The sequence below is a fragment of the Chiloscyllium punctatum genome, chromosome 49 (assembly GCF_047496795.1).
Source record: "Chiloscyllium punctatum isolate Juve2018m chromosome 49, sChiPun1.3, whole genome shotgun sequence".
Classification (NCBI taxonomy): domain Eukaryota; kingdom Metazoa; phylum Chordata; class Chondrichthyes; order Orectolobiformes; family Hemiscylliidae; genus Chiloscyllium; species Chiloscyllium punctatum.
Genome location: NC_092787.1, coordinates 7,720,052 through 7,732,993, shown reverse-complemented (window position 1 = coordinate 7,732,993; position 12,942 = coordinate 7,720,052). Strand labels below are relative to the sequence as shown.

The 12,942-nt window shown below is 39.6% G+C and overlaps 1 protein-coding gene across 1 annotated transcript in view; it reads right to left on the bottom strand.

The window, feature by feature from the left end:
- The window catches only part of nek6 (NIMA-related kinase 6), a 339,425-nt gene that overhangs the window by 319,630 nt on the left and 6,853 nt on the right, over positions 1-12,942 (bottom strand). The window contains exon 2 of the mRNA XM_072565784.1: positions 11,485-11,630. The gene's annotated coding sequence lies outside the window, so the exon portion shown is untranslated. The remainder of the gene's footprint in view (positions 1-11,484; positions 11,631-12,942) is intronic.

Here is a 12,942-nt window from a genome sequence, read left to right as displayed (position 1 = left end):
CACCTGTCTGATGTTGTAATACCAATCATTGGTGGCTTTTGATTGGGTAAAGTGTTGCAACTAATCCTTCTTTCTATGCTGGACCTAAGAACATACTTATATGGTACTGGTAGAGGAGAAACTACTATTGAGTCAGAGCAAGAAAAGGATCTTTTCCTTAGAACAAGATAGCATGACAGCATTAGGTATGGAATATTGTATAGCTAATACCTTAACTGGTTTGACATTATTGTAAAGACTATCAGGAGACAGAGATAATATGTCTGTTCCCATTGTGACATCATGCTATACGATTTCATCTCCACCTAAATACATGTGACTTCACCAGACTGTGTGGAGCTTAATGTAGTGTACAACTTAGCTTTTTCACAGCCATTACCAATTAGGGACGCAGTGCAACATGGAAGAAATATGGCCAACCACCAGAAATGTCAAAAAAGGGCTTGATACAAGAAATCTTGATTTGACAACAGAGTTGCAATGATGCTTGTACATTTTTGGCTGCTTGAATAGCCTGGAGAACAGATTGCAATATTTCATCACTTTAGCTATCTAAATCTGCAAAATCTAAAGATCCTTATCTGCATATAGGATGAGATGTCAGAAAATAGGAGTAAACAGACCATAACCGGGAAGGAGATTGAACACCACAGGCCTTTACGCTGAGAAAGCAGAGGTGTCATCATGCAATGATGCATCATGGAACCAGTGAAGCATGGGATCTTGATCAAACTTGGAATGAGTACTTTCATTCACCTATGGCCCTTTTAGTCTAGATGTATAGGCAAGCACAGTATATTGTAATGCAAAGATTGTTTCAAGATCTTTCTCTGAGATAAGTTTTGAAACCTTTTGCCCTCTTGTCTTTCGAGGATAGAAGGAACAGAGCAACACACAATAGCAGGTCTGGAAAACTTGAAATAAAGGCAGAGATGTACCTCAGCAACTGGATATCTATGACTGTAGTTTCAAAGGGAAACTAAAGTCACTGGAGGAAATGTCAGATAAGAATAATAGCAACAGGATGTAAGAAATGAAAGGAAAGCTTCACAGACCTGGACTTGGAAATCCTTCTCATGGAGACATGGAGCATCTCCACAGGAACCAGAGCTCTATGGCACTAGCAGTAGTCTGTGGGTGAGGGGAGAGAGGAAGTGACTGTGAGGCTATGTCCCATCTCCACTGCCCCTGCTATTCCTTTGCAGAGCAGAATTGGAAAAAAAAATTATCAAAAAGAGCTCGGATCACTTACAGGCTACCCTTGATTCATCCTTGCGTCAACTTTATTTTCACCATCAGTACTTTTATGGTGTCAGAAATATTGGTGATGAAAGAAGGGATCTGGCAGTGGAGAGCACAAACTCTGCAGAGATCAGTCTCTGAGATTCAAATCTCCAGAGCCCTGCTTAAAAAATATCCAATGCTGGGTAAAGGTCACGTGGATCAGCTGACCACACCAAAACCATCTACAAATGGCCCTTTAAGAGAGAGAGGTCTTCAGATAATTCATTCATCCAAAATGGATGCCATAAACACCAGCCTTTGGTTGACCATTTTAGAGAAATGGAAACTAGTATCCGAGAGATTTGAACTGTCATTTTTCAGTATCTGCAAGATTTCACTGATAATTAATCTGCCTTATAGTAATCATTGGATTCTTAGATCCAGCACCCAATACAAGTGAAACAGTTAATGTTCTTCATCATGGTGGTGCCCTCCATCCTGATAACAGCTTATGTGGCTTTTCCAGCCAACCCCTTCTGGTGCCTGTTCATGTAGATGGCAAGATATAGGTCTACTACCGTGACAATGCCACCCTCTTGAGATTGAGAAACTAAGACAAGGGCCATTTTAAACATTTGAAAAGGTTGGCAATGCAGAAACAAGTACCATGGCACCTTTGGCATATCAATCTCATCATTGTAGAGCATAGGCTAATTTAAGAACAGCATAGAGGAAGAGAAAGAATTGGCACAAAGGTGCAAAGAAATGCTTATTGAAGGCATATACATGCATTACAAAACCATTCTCTGATCGAAGCTTAATGTTTCAATGTATCCTATTTGTTGTGTAGCTTTTGTCTTTGGAGAACTGTTTGCAGTGAGACAGTTAGTGCTATCCTTTCTTTCTGAAGCAACCATTCTTTTCTCTTCGAAAACATACTTGAGGAAATAGCTTTGGTCAGTAGATTTTTGACTTAGTCTTCTGCTTTCAGGTGACTTAATTCTACATGCCTCTCTGATTTTGTCTTCCAACAGCTTTTAGTTTTCATCCATCTTAAGGGCATGCATGAGATTGCACAGAGTGAAGATCTAGGTATGTGCTCCATTACAGGATGGTTGGAAGAAAAAGATTTCCTTAAAGAAACCACGGATAGGAAGTGTGTAGAATCCTTCAATAGTTCCAAAGCTGAAGAAATGATTTCTAATTATTCCAGTCAAAATTAGTATTTCAGAGAAAGTGCACAGGTATTCAAACCTCTGAAACAGACTATTTCTTCATTTGATAATATGTTGGGTGTAATTCTGGTATAAATGCCAGAATTTCTGGCGCACCAGGATTTGATATGATCCCAGCTGATGTTGTTACTGGATGAGACAGATCTGGCTTGATAGATCACTTTTATTTGGACTTAACACTGGGTGGTCTCTCACTGAAACAGAGGCAATCAGTGCATACTTGCTTTTAATGATAAAAGATTTTATTATGCAAAAAAAAAGACTAAAATACAATAAACCAAACCATATAATATTCATTTAAAGATACTGAAAAAGTCAGCAAGAATTACAAACCCATTAATTCTAAAAGCATCTCATTATAATGCTCAAACATCAGAAAAAATTCCTTATTCTATCCCACATCGGGTTTGACTTAGCTACAGCTTAAATTCCTGGTCATGACAATTTGATTGTCTCTTCCTTGAATTGTATATAACTGAGCATAAATTTTCCCAGCTTCAAATAACCTCTTCAGGATTTTATTCAAACACTTTGAGTCTGGAACTTCTCCTCGACTCTTTAAACAAAGATAATCTGTTTTTAACAATTGTAATCATATTTTCTCCAATTTTTAGGAGCAAATTCTTTATGCATTTAGCTTCATCTAAAAACCCTGCAGAACCAACTGAAACCCAGAAGTTTTTTTTTCAAGATTTGTATTTTTGCTGTATATCAAAAAAAATCCTAGAATCTTCTGTTTAAAATCTTAAGGCATGACATTGTTTGATGATTTGTCCAATGTAAACAAAAAGCTATTACCCTCCAGGAAGTCTCTATTACACACTGCATTTTAGAAAAATTACCATAGCTAATTATTAAACCCTTTCAGACTCCCAGAAAGACCATATGCCATTAGTTCAAAAATCCAAATTCTAACATAAATTTTATTAAAATATATGTAAATTATACACATTACATAACATGTTATAGTTGCATCACTTTGGGAGAAAGTGTGCCTCTGTAGCAACCCTTCGACCTGAATTCATCAATGTATTTTACAGCTATCAAATTCTGGCATATCAAATTTTAAAATCTAAATCCTAGTCACCTCTATTGGAACTAGGTTACAATTACCCGAAACTAAAACCATGGAATTTTAGCCTCACTTTTGCTAGTTTGGTTCACAGTTACTGGCATGCTCAGGTTCAACAGCCCAGAGTGTAACTTTAAAGACTTTGGAGTTGTAGGAACTATCCCCAAAAGTGCAGTCAATCCCCAAACCCTCGTCCGATGCCAACTGGATTCTACCACGAATCACAGCTGGAAGAACTTGCCACTGCACACATATTCCAGACTGGACCAGTACCCCAGTTGATGGATTACCTTTAAAAGACCATGGCACACCCAGACAAGCAGTGTCAATCTGGAGCCGCTCTGCATGGGTTGTGGCATTTGCCCCAGACATGGTAGAGAAATGAAGTTGGCATGCTGCTATGTAAACCTGGAGTTCCTGATGCATGGGGTAGTGTTGAGGAAGGCCGTGCTGTTCTCCCAGCACTACCAAAGACCACGACACCCCCAGATTCTGCCAGTTTGGTACGAGGCTACTACCTCAGCAGTCTGGAAGAATGCCCAGCAGTGTAAACAGACAGCCAATGATCTTCCCCGTCCACCAGGGTAAGTGCCACTATCTGTTCTCTGCTTCCTCCTATACACTCATTGCTACTAATATCTACTTCACAGTAAGGCTCCTGTTCCACCACCCTCATTATTTCCTGCAACATCTTTCCACAGTCACTCTCACCCAGTCCAACCCTCAACATTATTGCTGGCTCTCAATCCTACCTACTCACATTCTCAGGGTACCACCTCTCCCCCAGCTGCGCTAACCACTGTGCTGTCCTCTCCTATCTCTCTTAATACCTCCTATTCTCTCATAACTACCAAACGTTTGCCTTCTCAGCCCTCACATGGAGAGGAACCGGACTCTGACTGTTCTATGTGGCCGAGTGACTATGGTAATAGTGGAGGCTGGTTCTGTCTCATTGTGCCAGAACCCCCTAATCAAAAGTTTCTTCCTTGACCTGACTGAGGACTACTGACTGCTGACAACCATGACAAACTTCCTGTCTGCACTAAATGGCAAGGAAAGGTAGGGATGCTGCAAACGTCTAGGCAGCCTCAAGGTAAGAGAGGAAACAAACAGTTGCAGCCTGGTCCAATGGTGAGCTGGATACTTGACTCTGCATTAAAATGTCCTTATTGTAGCCTTGAAATGCTAGTGACCAATGTACCTTGAGGTGCTGCTTTAAAGTGCAGAAATGTCCTGTAAATGGATCAGCCGGGATCATGCAACGAGCTGATAAGTGTCTGATGTCAAGACCCATGGATGTGTGGCATATACTGTCCCCGCCCATGCAGCATACCCTGAGATCTTGGTACTGGATGTCCAAGATGGAGATGCTTAAGTGGAAATCTGGAGTTGCCAAGTACCTGCTCAGACTTCCATGTCAGGATTTCTCAGAATTTAGCTTGTTCTTGGCGAGTGGTAGGGTAGGAGGCCTTCTAACGATGAAGTGGGATCTGCAGAGCTACCAAAAAGCAATAATATCCCTTAACTGGCAATTCATCACTGCCTAGAGAGAGTCTCACCCTGACATCCAAAACTTTGTTGGAAAATGCAGCAAGTTGCTCCTGACATTGGGATAGGTCTCTTTTGACTTGCCATACAATTCTCTCAGATTTCCCACCATAGCCCACATTAGTTAGGCTCCTAAAAGATTCCATCCAATGTCATTCACACCTCACAGTGCCCTCTCTGTTAGAAATACTGCCATTCAATGGGATGAATGAATACATTTGTTTGAACTAGGTATGCAGTAACATCATCTGCAGTCTGCTCATCAGATATAAAGACACATAATTGTTCTGAAAAATAATAAACTTGTTTTTGTAAATTGGTGTATGTCTATTAAATTCAACTCTGAGGTAGGTAATCTCAAGTTCCAGTAAAGGCCAACATTAAAAGGAACACCACCGCCACAGATTTGAAATCATCATGTCACTCGACACATTTAAACGGTGAGTTTTAAAATCTTAATAAAATAATTTCAAAATATTATTACTTCAAGTTTCATTTAAGTGGTCGCTTTCCAAGAAATTTCAGAACACTTTATTCCAGACTATATCAGGAAGGAGAAGCAGGCAACTTTTCAACCTGGTAGCAACTCTGAAATAACTCCACAGAGGCCAGTATCCCATCAGCAAGTTACCCTTTACTTATCCATGGAGAGTCCTCGACCTATGTCCAGCTCCCTCGGAGCCAGCTCTCAGAGTGAACCGAATCTCTGACACTCCTGTTTATAACTGTTGGCTAGGGCACCCTGGTTAGACCAGATTAACAGCCCCAATCAGGAAACTCATATTCTGTGAGGTCCACCTGGCTGACCTCATTCCAATTACTACATCCTCCTTTTCAGAAAAGAAGCTGTCATTAAACCCGGCCAGGGATGGGAAAGTGAGACAGAGTTATTCTATAAATCTGCGAATTGCGCCATGTCTGTAACTGGTGAGAATATGAAGCATGTTGGTGATAACCCTCAGGATTAACAGAGTGCTGGCATTCACTGTTTAAACTATGTGTACAACAGTGCAGCAATGATGCACTGGTGGGTGGTAAGCATCAGTAAAATAAAAGCTCAGCATGAAATTACTGACTTTAAGAAATAAGGGAAGATCACTAGATGAAGAATGAAATGAATACCAACTTATTGTACCATTCCAATCTGGTTTCCTTTTGTAAGAACCATGGGGAATATTATGTACACTTAACATTTCACAATGATCTGAACAACAGGTAATTTACCACTTAGATAGCTTCCTGTTCATTGAAGTGCATGATGCTGACTAAGTAGATGCTTAAATCTACATTCATGGCTTGATTTTCCTGGAACAGAACATTAGCCTGAAGCTGTAGCTGGAGGGACACACTCCATATAATATACGATTAAGCTGGAGTCTCTTCCACCTGCCATAGGCATGTTGTAAGGATCTCCATGTTAACAACCAACCCCTTTGGCTGCACCATGAATGCATCTTCCACAAACATCAAGTCCTGGAGTGAGACTTGAACCCAGAGCTTCTGCCTCAGAGGTATGGACTCCACAGACTGCACCACATGAGCTCTATAAACTCTAACAATTTGATAACATTAAGGCCATCATCTTTGCTGAGTTATCAGGTAATGAAGTGTTTCCAAACAATAAGTAAGTTATTTTATTACAGAATGTTTATTCATTTATTTATGAGAATCATCTGCTGGGTAATTCCTGAGCATAACCAAATCCATGCTGCCAATAATTTACCCAAGGTTCAATGGGAAAGGCTTTAATATCCATAAATAATACCTCTGCCCTACTTTGGGCCTCACAAGCAGCTCCATGCAATTTCTCAGGTGTAAACGGGAATTAACCGGATCAGGAATTCCAGGTACATTTCTGTTTTCTTTGGGGATTTCAAATCTCATCACTTTGAGATTTGTGACTAATTACTTTGGTAATGATCAAAATTTGTTTATAGATATGTACAAAATTACAATTTGGGATTTGTCATTTTCAACCAGTCCCCATGTGAATATCCAATGGAAGTGCCAACATTTTTACCTATCACCTGATGAAGGAGCGTCGCTCCGAAAGCTAGTGTGCTTCCAATTAAACCTGTTGGATTATAACCTGGTGTTGTGTGATTTTTTAACATTTTTACCAGTAGAGTAAGACCAACATTGTCACATTTGTTATGCCACTGTCATACTTCCCATCTGTTCCACAGTATTTCAGTAAGTATATATTTCTGAATGAGACATTATGGGCTGTTCATAAAATAATTTCACACAGCCTTCAGCTCTATATTTTCACCTTTATTTAATTTTTAAAATCGTTAGCAACAATTTAAAAGATGCAGGAATGGGATTAAAAACTTTAAATTGTAGCCTTCTTGAGCCAGAGGGGTTGAATGGTTTTGCATTAACAATTATCACATTGCTGAAAGGGATTCCAGACATAAATTTTCTATGGCAAGTTTAATGGGCAATTAATCTGGAAATCCAGCAAGTGCTTAAAACTAACAGAGGATATTAGCAAGTTGCCCTTTGTATGCAAAGTAACGGTGGAAGTGTAAATTGGCCAGCAAGATTTGGAGGAATATAACTCACATCATTATGTCTTAATCCCTTGGATTTGTATATGAATAACAGACTGAGTTGTTCACATGCAGCTATTTTCTTTCTGACCTATTATAAATGAAGTTAGAGTCATAGAGATGTACAGCACGAAAACAGACCCAACTTGTCCATGCTGACTAACACTGAGATAATTAATTGTGCACAGAAGATGCCTGCAAGTCAGCTGATTATTTTTAACAATTGAGTATGAATTGTTCTAGTACTTGTAAATTGTGTTCGTACTGGTATTTTGAGTGGTTATATTGTTATTTTAGATTGATAAAAAGTGATTTTCATTGTGGATAACACCAAGGTTTGAAATATATCGTCATCACCAGGTCCTGATCTGACTTCATAACAACAGTCTGATTTTTCCACATTAGACATATGTCCCTGATCCCCTACAGCATGGTATTAAAACATTGTCCCTTGGAACTTCTGGCTTTCTACAGATTGAGCTACATTTTTTTTCATGTAACGAACGAGGAGATGTTCTCAACTAAAACCTCAAGATGTCAAACATTCACCAGCCAGAAGTGGAGATCTGCCCATGTATTACATCTATTCTTACCACTTCAACTCGGTCCGTTGAGTCTGACTCACCACCAGCTGAGAGAGCAAGGGTATTGCTGAAGGAAGTTAATTCTTGAGAGAGAGAGCAGAGTATCGCAGGTGAGCTGGTCAATGTTTATCCTTCAAATCAATGTCATAAAAAGGAACAAGCCATTTACTCATTATCACATTGTTGTTTGTGGAAGGTTGCCGTGTATAAATTAGCTACCACATTCCTTACATTAAGATAAAGTCTACATTTCAGAAATGCATGTCATTGGCTGTAAAGCTCTTTGAGGTATGCTGTGGTCATGAAAGGTGCTACGTCAATGCAGCTCATGATTTTAAATAAGACTGTTGGAGAAATGAAGCTCTTCAACTAATGAGACTCATTATGTCTATTTCTAAGTCTAATTTCCTTATATTTCAGGCTTCATTTGAAAGATGCATTTGATCCTTTTTGTTCACTTTTTTGTTCTGTTTAAACAGTGAAGGTGATGATTCATCTGCCACCTATAATTCACCTCCTTTTTAACGTCAGGAAGCAATTTCACACAGTCAATGGGTCACGATCAAGTGGTTAGCAATCAGTAACTATCACTATTGCCAATGACTGTACCAGTTCATTCCATTTGCTTCAAAAGACTTTAACACCACAAAACCTGCAAGTTACATTTTTAGAACACCCCATTTGAAATTATTTTAAGAACTAATTTTTTTTAAAATTACTTGACAAACAACATAGAAATTAGAAGTATCAGCCTAAGTGAAGGCACACAATCTGACTGGGTGAGCTGCGAATTACAGAGAGGGAACTCAAATGCACAGTTTAATATGTCCTCAAGGTTTCCCTGTGTGGCCCAGTCTGATGGACCGGACTGGTGGGAAAACCTGAATGAGAGGGTGGAGCAAAAGAGCAGGTTTCATATTCTGGCTGGTGGGGGGATAGGGAGTGGCTATCAAGGTGGAGAAGAGGTGTGGAAGTAGGAGGAGATCACAGATGACAGGTGGGGAAAGGGATCAGAGATCATGGAGATTGGTGCAAGCTCGTTGGACCCGGAGAAATACTGTGCTCTAAAAACATTTACTTCAGAGATCCAACCCTTCTCATCTTTGTACTTGTTGGGTTAAAATTACTATCCTCCCCTCTTAACATAGGCTTTGCCAGTAAGTGCATCACAGAGGAGTTAATATTCTCAATCTAGTCATAAACCATCAGGACATTTAATTCAAACAATGTACAGGGCAACAAAAAAGTACTGCAGAATGATTTCAAATGGGGCAGAGATACTCTGTAATACAGGCAGCAGGTTGCTTGAAGTGAGCCATTCTCATGGAATGTTAATGCAGTACTTCGACGTTACAATCTGGCCACTTTAGGAATATAGGGCTATAACGATGAGAAAAGATCATCAAGTCCATTCATCAGGCACAACTCTCCTCAATCACAAGTATTGCTTGGGGACACAAAGAAGGGCAAAAAAAAACACCCGAATCAAATTTTTGGGTAAATCCTAGGAACTTCTCACCAAATCCATAAGGCAGATAAATAGTAGATCGCCAAAGTCAGGCACAATGTGTATCTCAGCAAGGAACACACCACTATAGTTTTAAACGCCGACAAAACTGATTTAAGAAATTGACTGGTCTCTCAGAAAAGGATTCCAGGACATGGATACACCATATCACTTGTACATTTTGTAATGACTGGGGATTAAATTTTTAAAAAATATTATACCCTAGCTTTGAAAAGAGTTTGCCGAATTTGGAGCTTGCCAGTAAGAATAGTAATTTGAACAGAAAATAGGGAAGGATGGCTATAATAGCTGTCCTTTGGAAAATATTAATACAGCTCCTTTGCCCTATTTCATTCAATTATTTTCACATGAGTACTGTCAACTTCTTCAAAGCTCAAAAATATCCACAACTTAGCTTCTGAAATGTGTAACAGTATTCACAGTCACGAGTAGCTTTATTTTGATTCTAAAAGAGATTAACTCTTAAAATTTGTGAATATTGTGCACAGGTAATTACAGGATAGTCATATGACAGCTGGAATGCTACTTGACAGAGAGTGAGTTGAAATTAAACATGTTTTGTCATTGCGGATAATTAACATACGATACAGAAAACATATGTGAAACCGTGTAGGATTGATGTACATTGCAAAACTAAAACTCAATTGGGGGCTAGAATCAAATGATGCCATATGCATTCAAATTTCAGCTTGAATAGTTTATGACACTGAGAACATGATATGTTGTAACTTTCTATCAGGTAAGTAGATCCATCTATTAATCATGATATATACATGCTTGTTTTTCATGTTAAAATGTTGTATTTAAATAAAAATTACTCACTGCAATCCCTGGGGCAGTAATGCCAGTTACAGTGATGTCATGTGACAGAATGGCAATTATAATGTAATTTACGATATAAGCACTCAGTGTGACAGCATCATGTGACAAGAAGAAAAATTGAGATAGACGTTTGTTTTAGAGTGTTAAAAAGAATGATGTATATATCCTTCTACACCATATGGAGTTCTTGTTTATTCAGCAGGATGGGCTAAGTGTGAGTACAGCTTACTATGGAAGAAGGGAGCCTCATAACACAAAATGGTTTGAACCAATTGAGGCATTGTGTATTGAAGCATCTTCGTTAATTATGTACCAAAAATCTTAAAAGTTAATGTGAAATTATTAGATTTTAATTTTAAATGTGTAGCTACTGATGAGGTGTTGACCCAAGTCTTTCAGCCTCTGGATCAGGCTAGGCTTCCAACACCAGGTATCTGCCGAAAGTCCCTCCCCCTGACCATGTGGGAAGTGATGAGAAGAATGAAAGTCCACCAGGAAATTTTCTTGCTCTCCGCGACTGTCCACAAAAATGTCCGACTCTGAATCTGGACAATTCTAAATTACTGCCTGAATGGTTGCCCAGGAAATATTAAACAGAAAATAAAGTTGTCTAATTATTGGGTAGTTATAGAATTAAACTTCCAATCAATAGCACAAATCCTCCCACTCTCCTATCAAAACCCCATCACCCTTGAGTCGCTAACTTGACCTTTACATCCTCCCACGAGCCAAATACCTACCCTGACCTGACAAAACCCCTGATCTGACTGCCTTCCTCACCATCCCCTGATCTCCCTACATCACTGACTTCAGCTAATCGCCCACCAAACCACTCTGCCCATTGATTAATTCACTCATTCACAACATTCATCCCCTCACTCATTATGTAACATTCACACTGGACCTTTGACCTTACCTTACAGCAGTTAGTGCAATAAAAGAGGAGCATGTCTTGTCTTGGTCTTCCACTACACAGTGTGACGGAGCTCTTTGTGGCTCTGTGTGCTCTACATTTCTCTAGAGGTCAATCTTGGAAGACCCGGCCAAAGATGGGCAGCAGCACTGGGGCACAGAAAAGTATAATCAGAGCAGCAACCTGATGATGTTACATTATATCTATATATTTATAGTTCAAACCAAAATAGGTGCTGCCCTCCTTTCCTTTCTGAATTAAATTGGCATTTCCATGCCAGTTTATGTTATGGCAAATATTTAAAGGACTTTCTTTCAACAAAGAGCCAATCACTGAAAACCTTGGAGCCAAAAGATGTGGAAAAAAAAGTAGCTTGCATTTATGCATCCTGTTTTGTCACCTCGGCGCATTCCCTCAAGTATTTTTGAAGTGTAACCATTGTCGTAAAGTAGGAGGTGTCACTTATCAGTCTGAGTTGGTTCTCAAACAAAAAGGACATCTAACAAAAATCCAAACTTCATCATACTGCTACAAAGTCTCTATTTGGTACACAAAATGCGATTCAAGTGGTAACAGTGAAACTAAATCATTTAATAACAGTTAGAGGTGACCTGAAGTTAGGCATTCAAGTTCAGAAGATGTTAGGGTGGTCAGAAGACTTGAGACTGTTTTTGTCCTTGAGGTCCATAACGTCTTTGCCCCTTATCCTAAACATTTACCACATCACAAACACACAGAAAGCCTTACTGTCAGGATAAGACTCCAGAAGGAGTTTGGAGAACACAAAGTCAAAACCAGCCATCTGGAGGGACTTGCTATTTGTACCAAACAAACTGGGCCACTAAAGTGTCCTGTGCAATGAATCATTAATTTATTGGGAGGAATGGAGAAAAAAAATGTTCTGGGAGTGCCTACAGAATTAAAATCAGACAGAAAGCTGCCATTGCCAATTTCAAAAGTGCTTCAGAACACATATTTCACCTAGCACTCTTACAGTTTCTGAATAAATTTTACAATGGTGGATTTGCAGCTTGCCCTATTCAACAATTGTTCTCTTGATCAATATTATTTTTAGATTAGATTAGATTACTTACAGTGTGGAAACAGGCCCTTCGGCCCAACAAGTCCACACCGCACCCGCCGAAGCGCAACCCACCCATACCCCTACATCTACCCCTTACCTAACACTACGGGCAATTTAGCATGGCCAATTCACCTGACCAGCACATCTTTGGACTGTGGGAGGAAACCGGAGCACCCGGAGGAAACCCACGCAGACACGGGGAGAACATGCAAACTCCACACAGAGTCGCCTAAGGCGGGAAATGAACCCGGATCTCCGGTGCTGTGAGGCAGCAGTGCTAACCACTGTGCCACCGTGCCGCCCATCTCTGTAATGACTTAAAAGATCTCAGAATAATCATTAACACTTATAATCAGAATAAAGTATTTCAAAATATA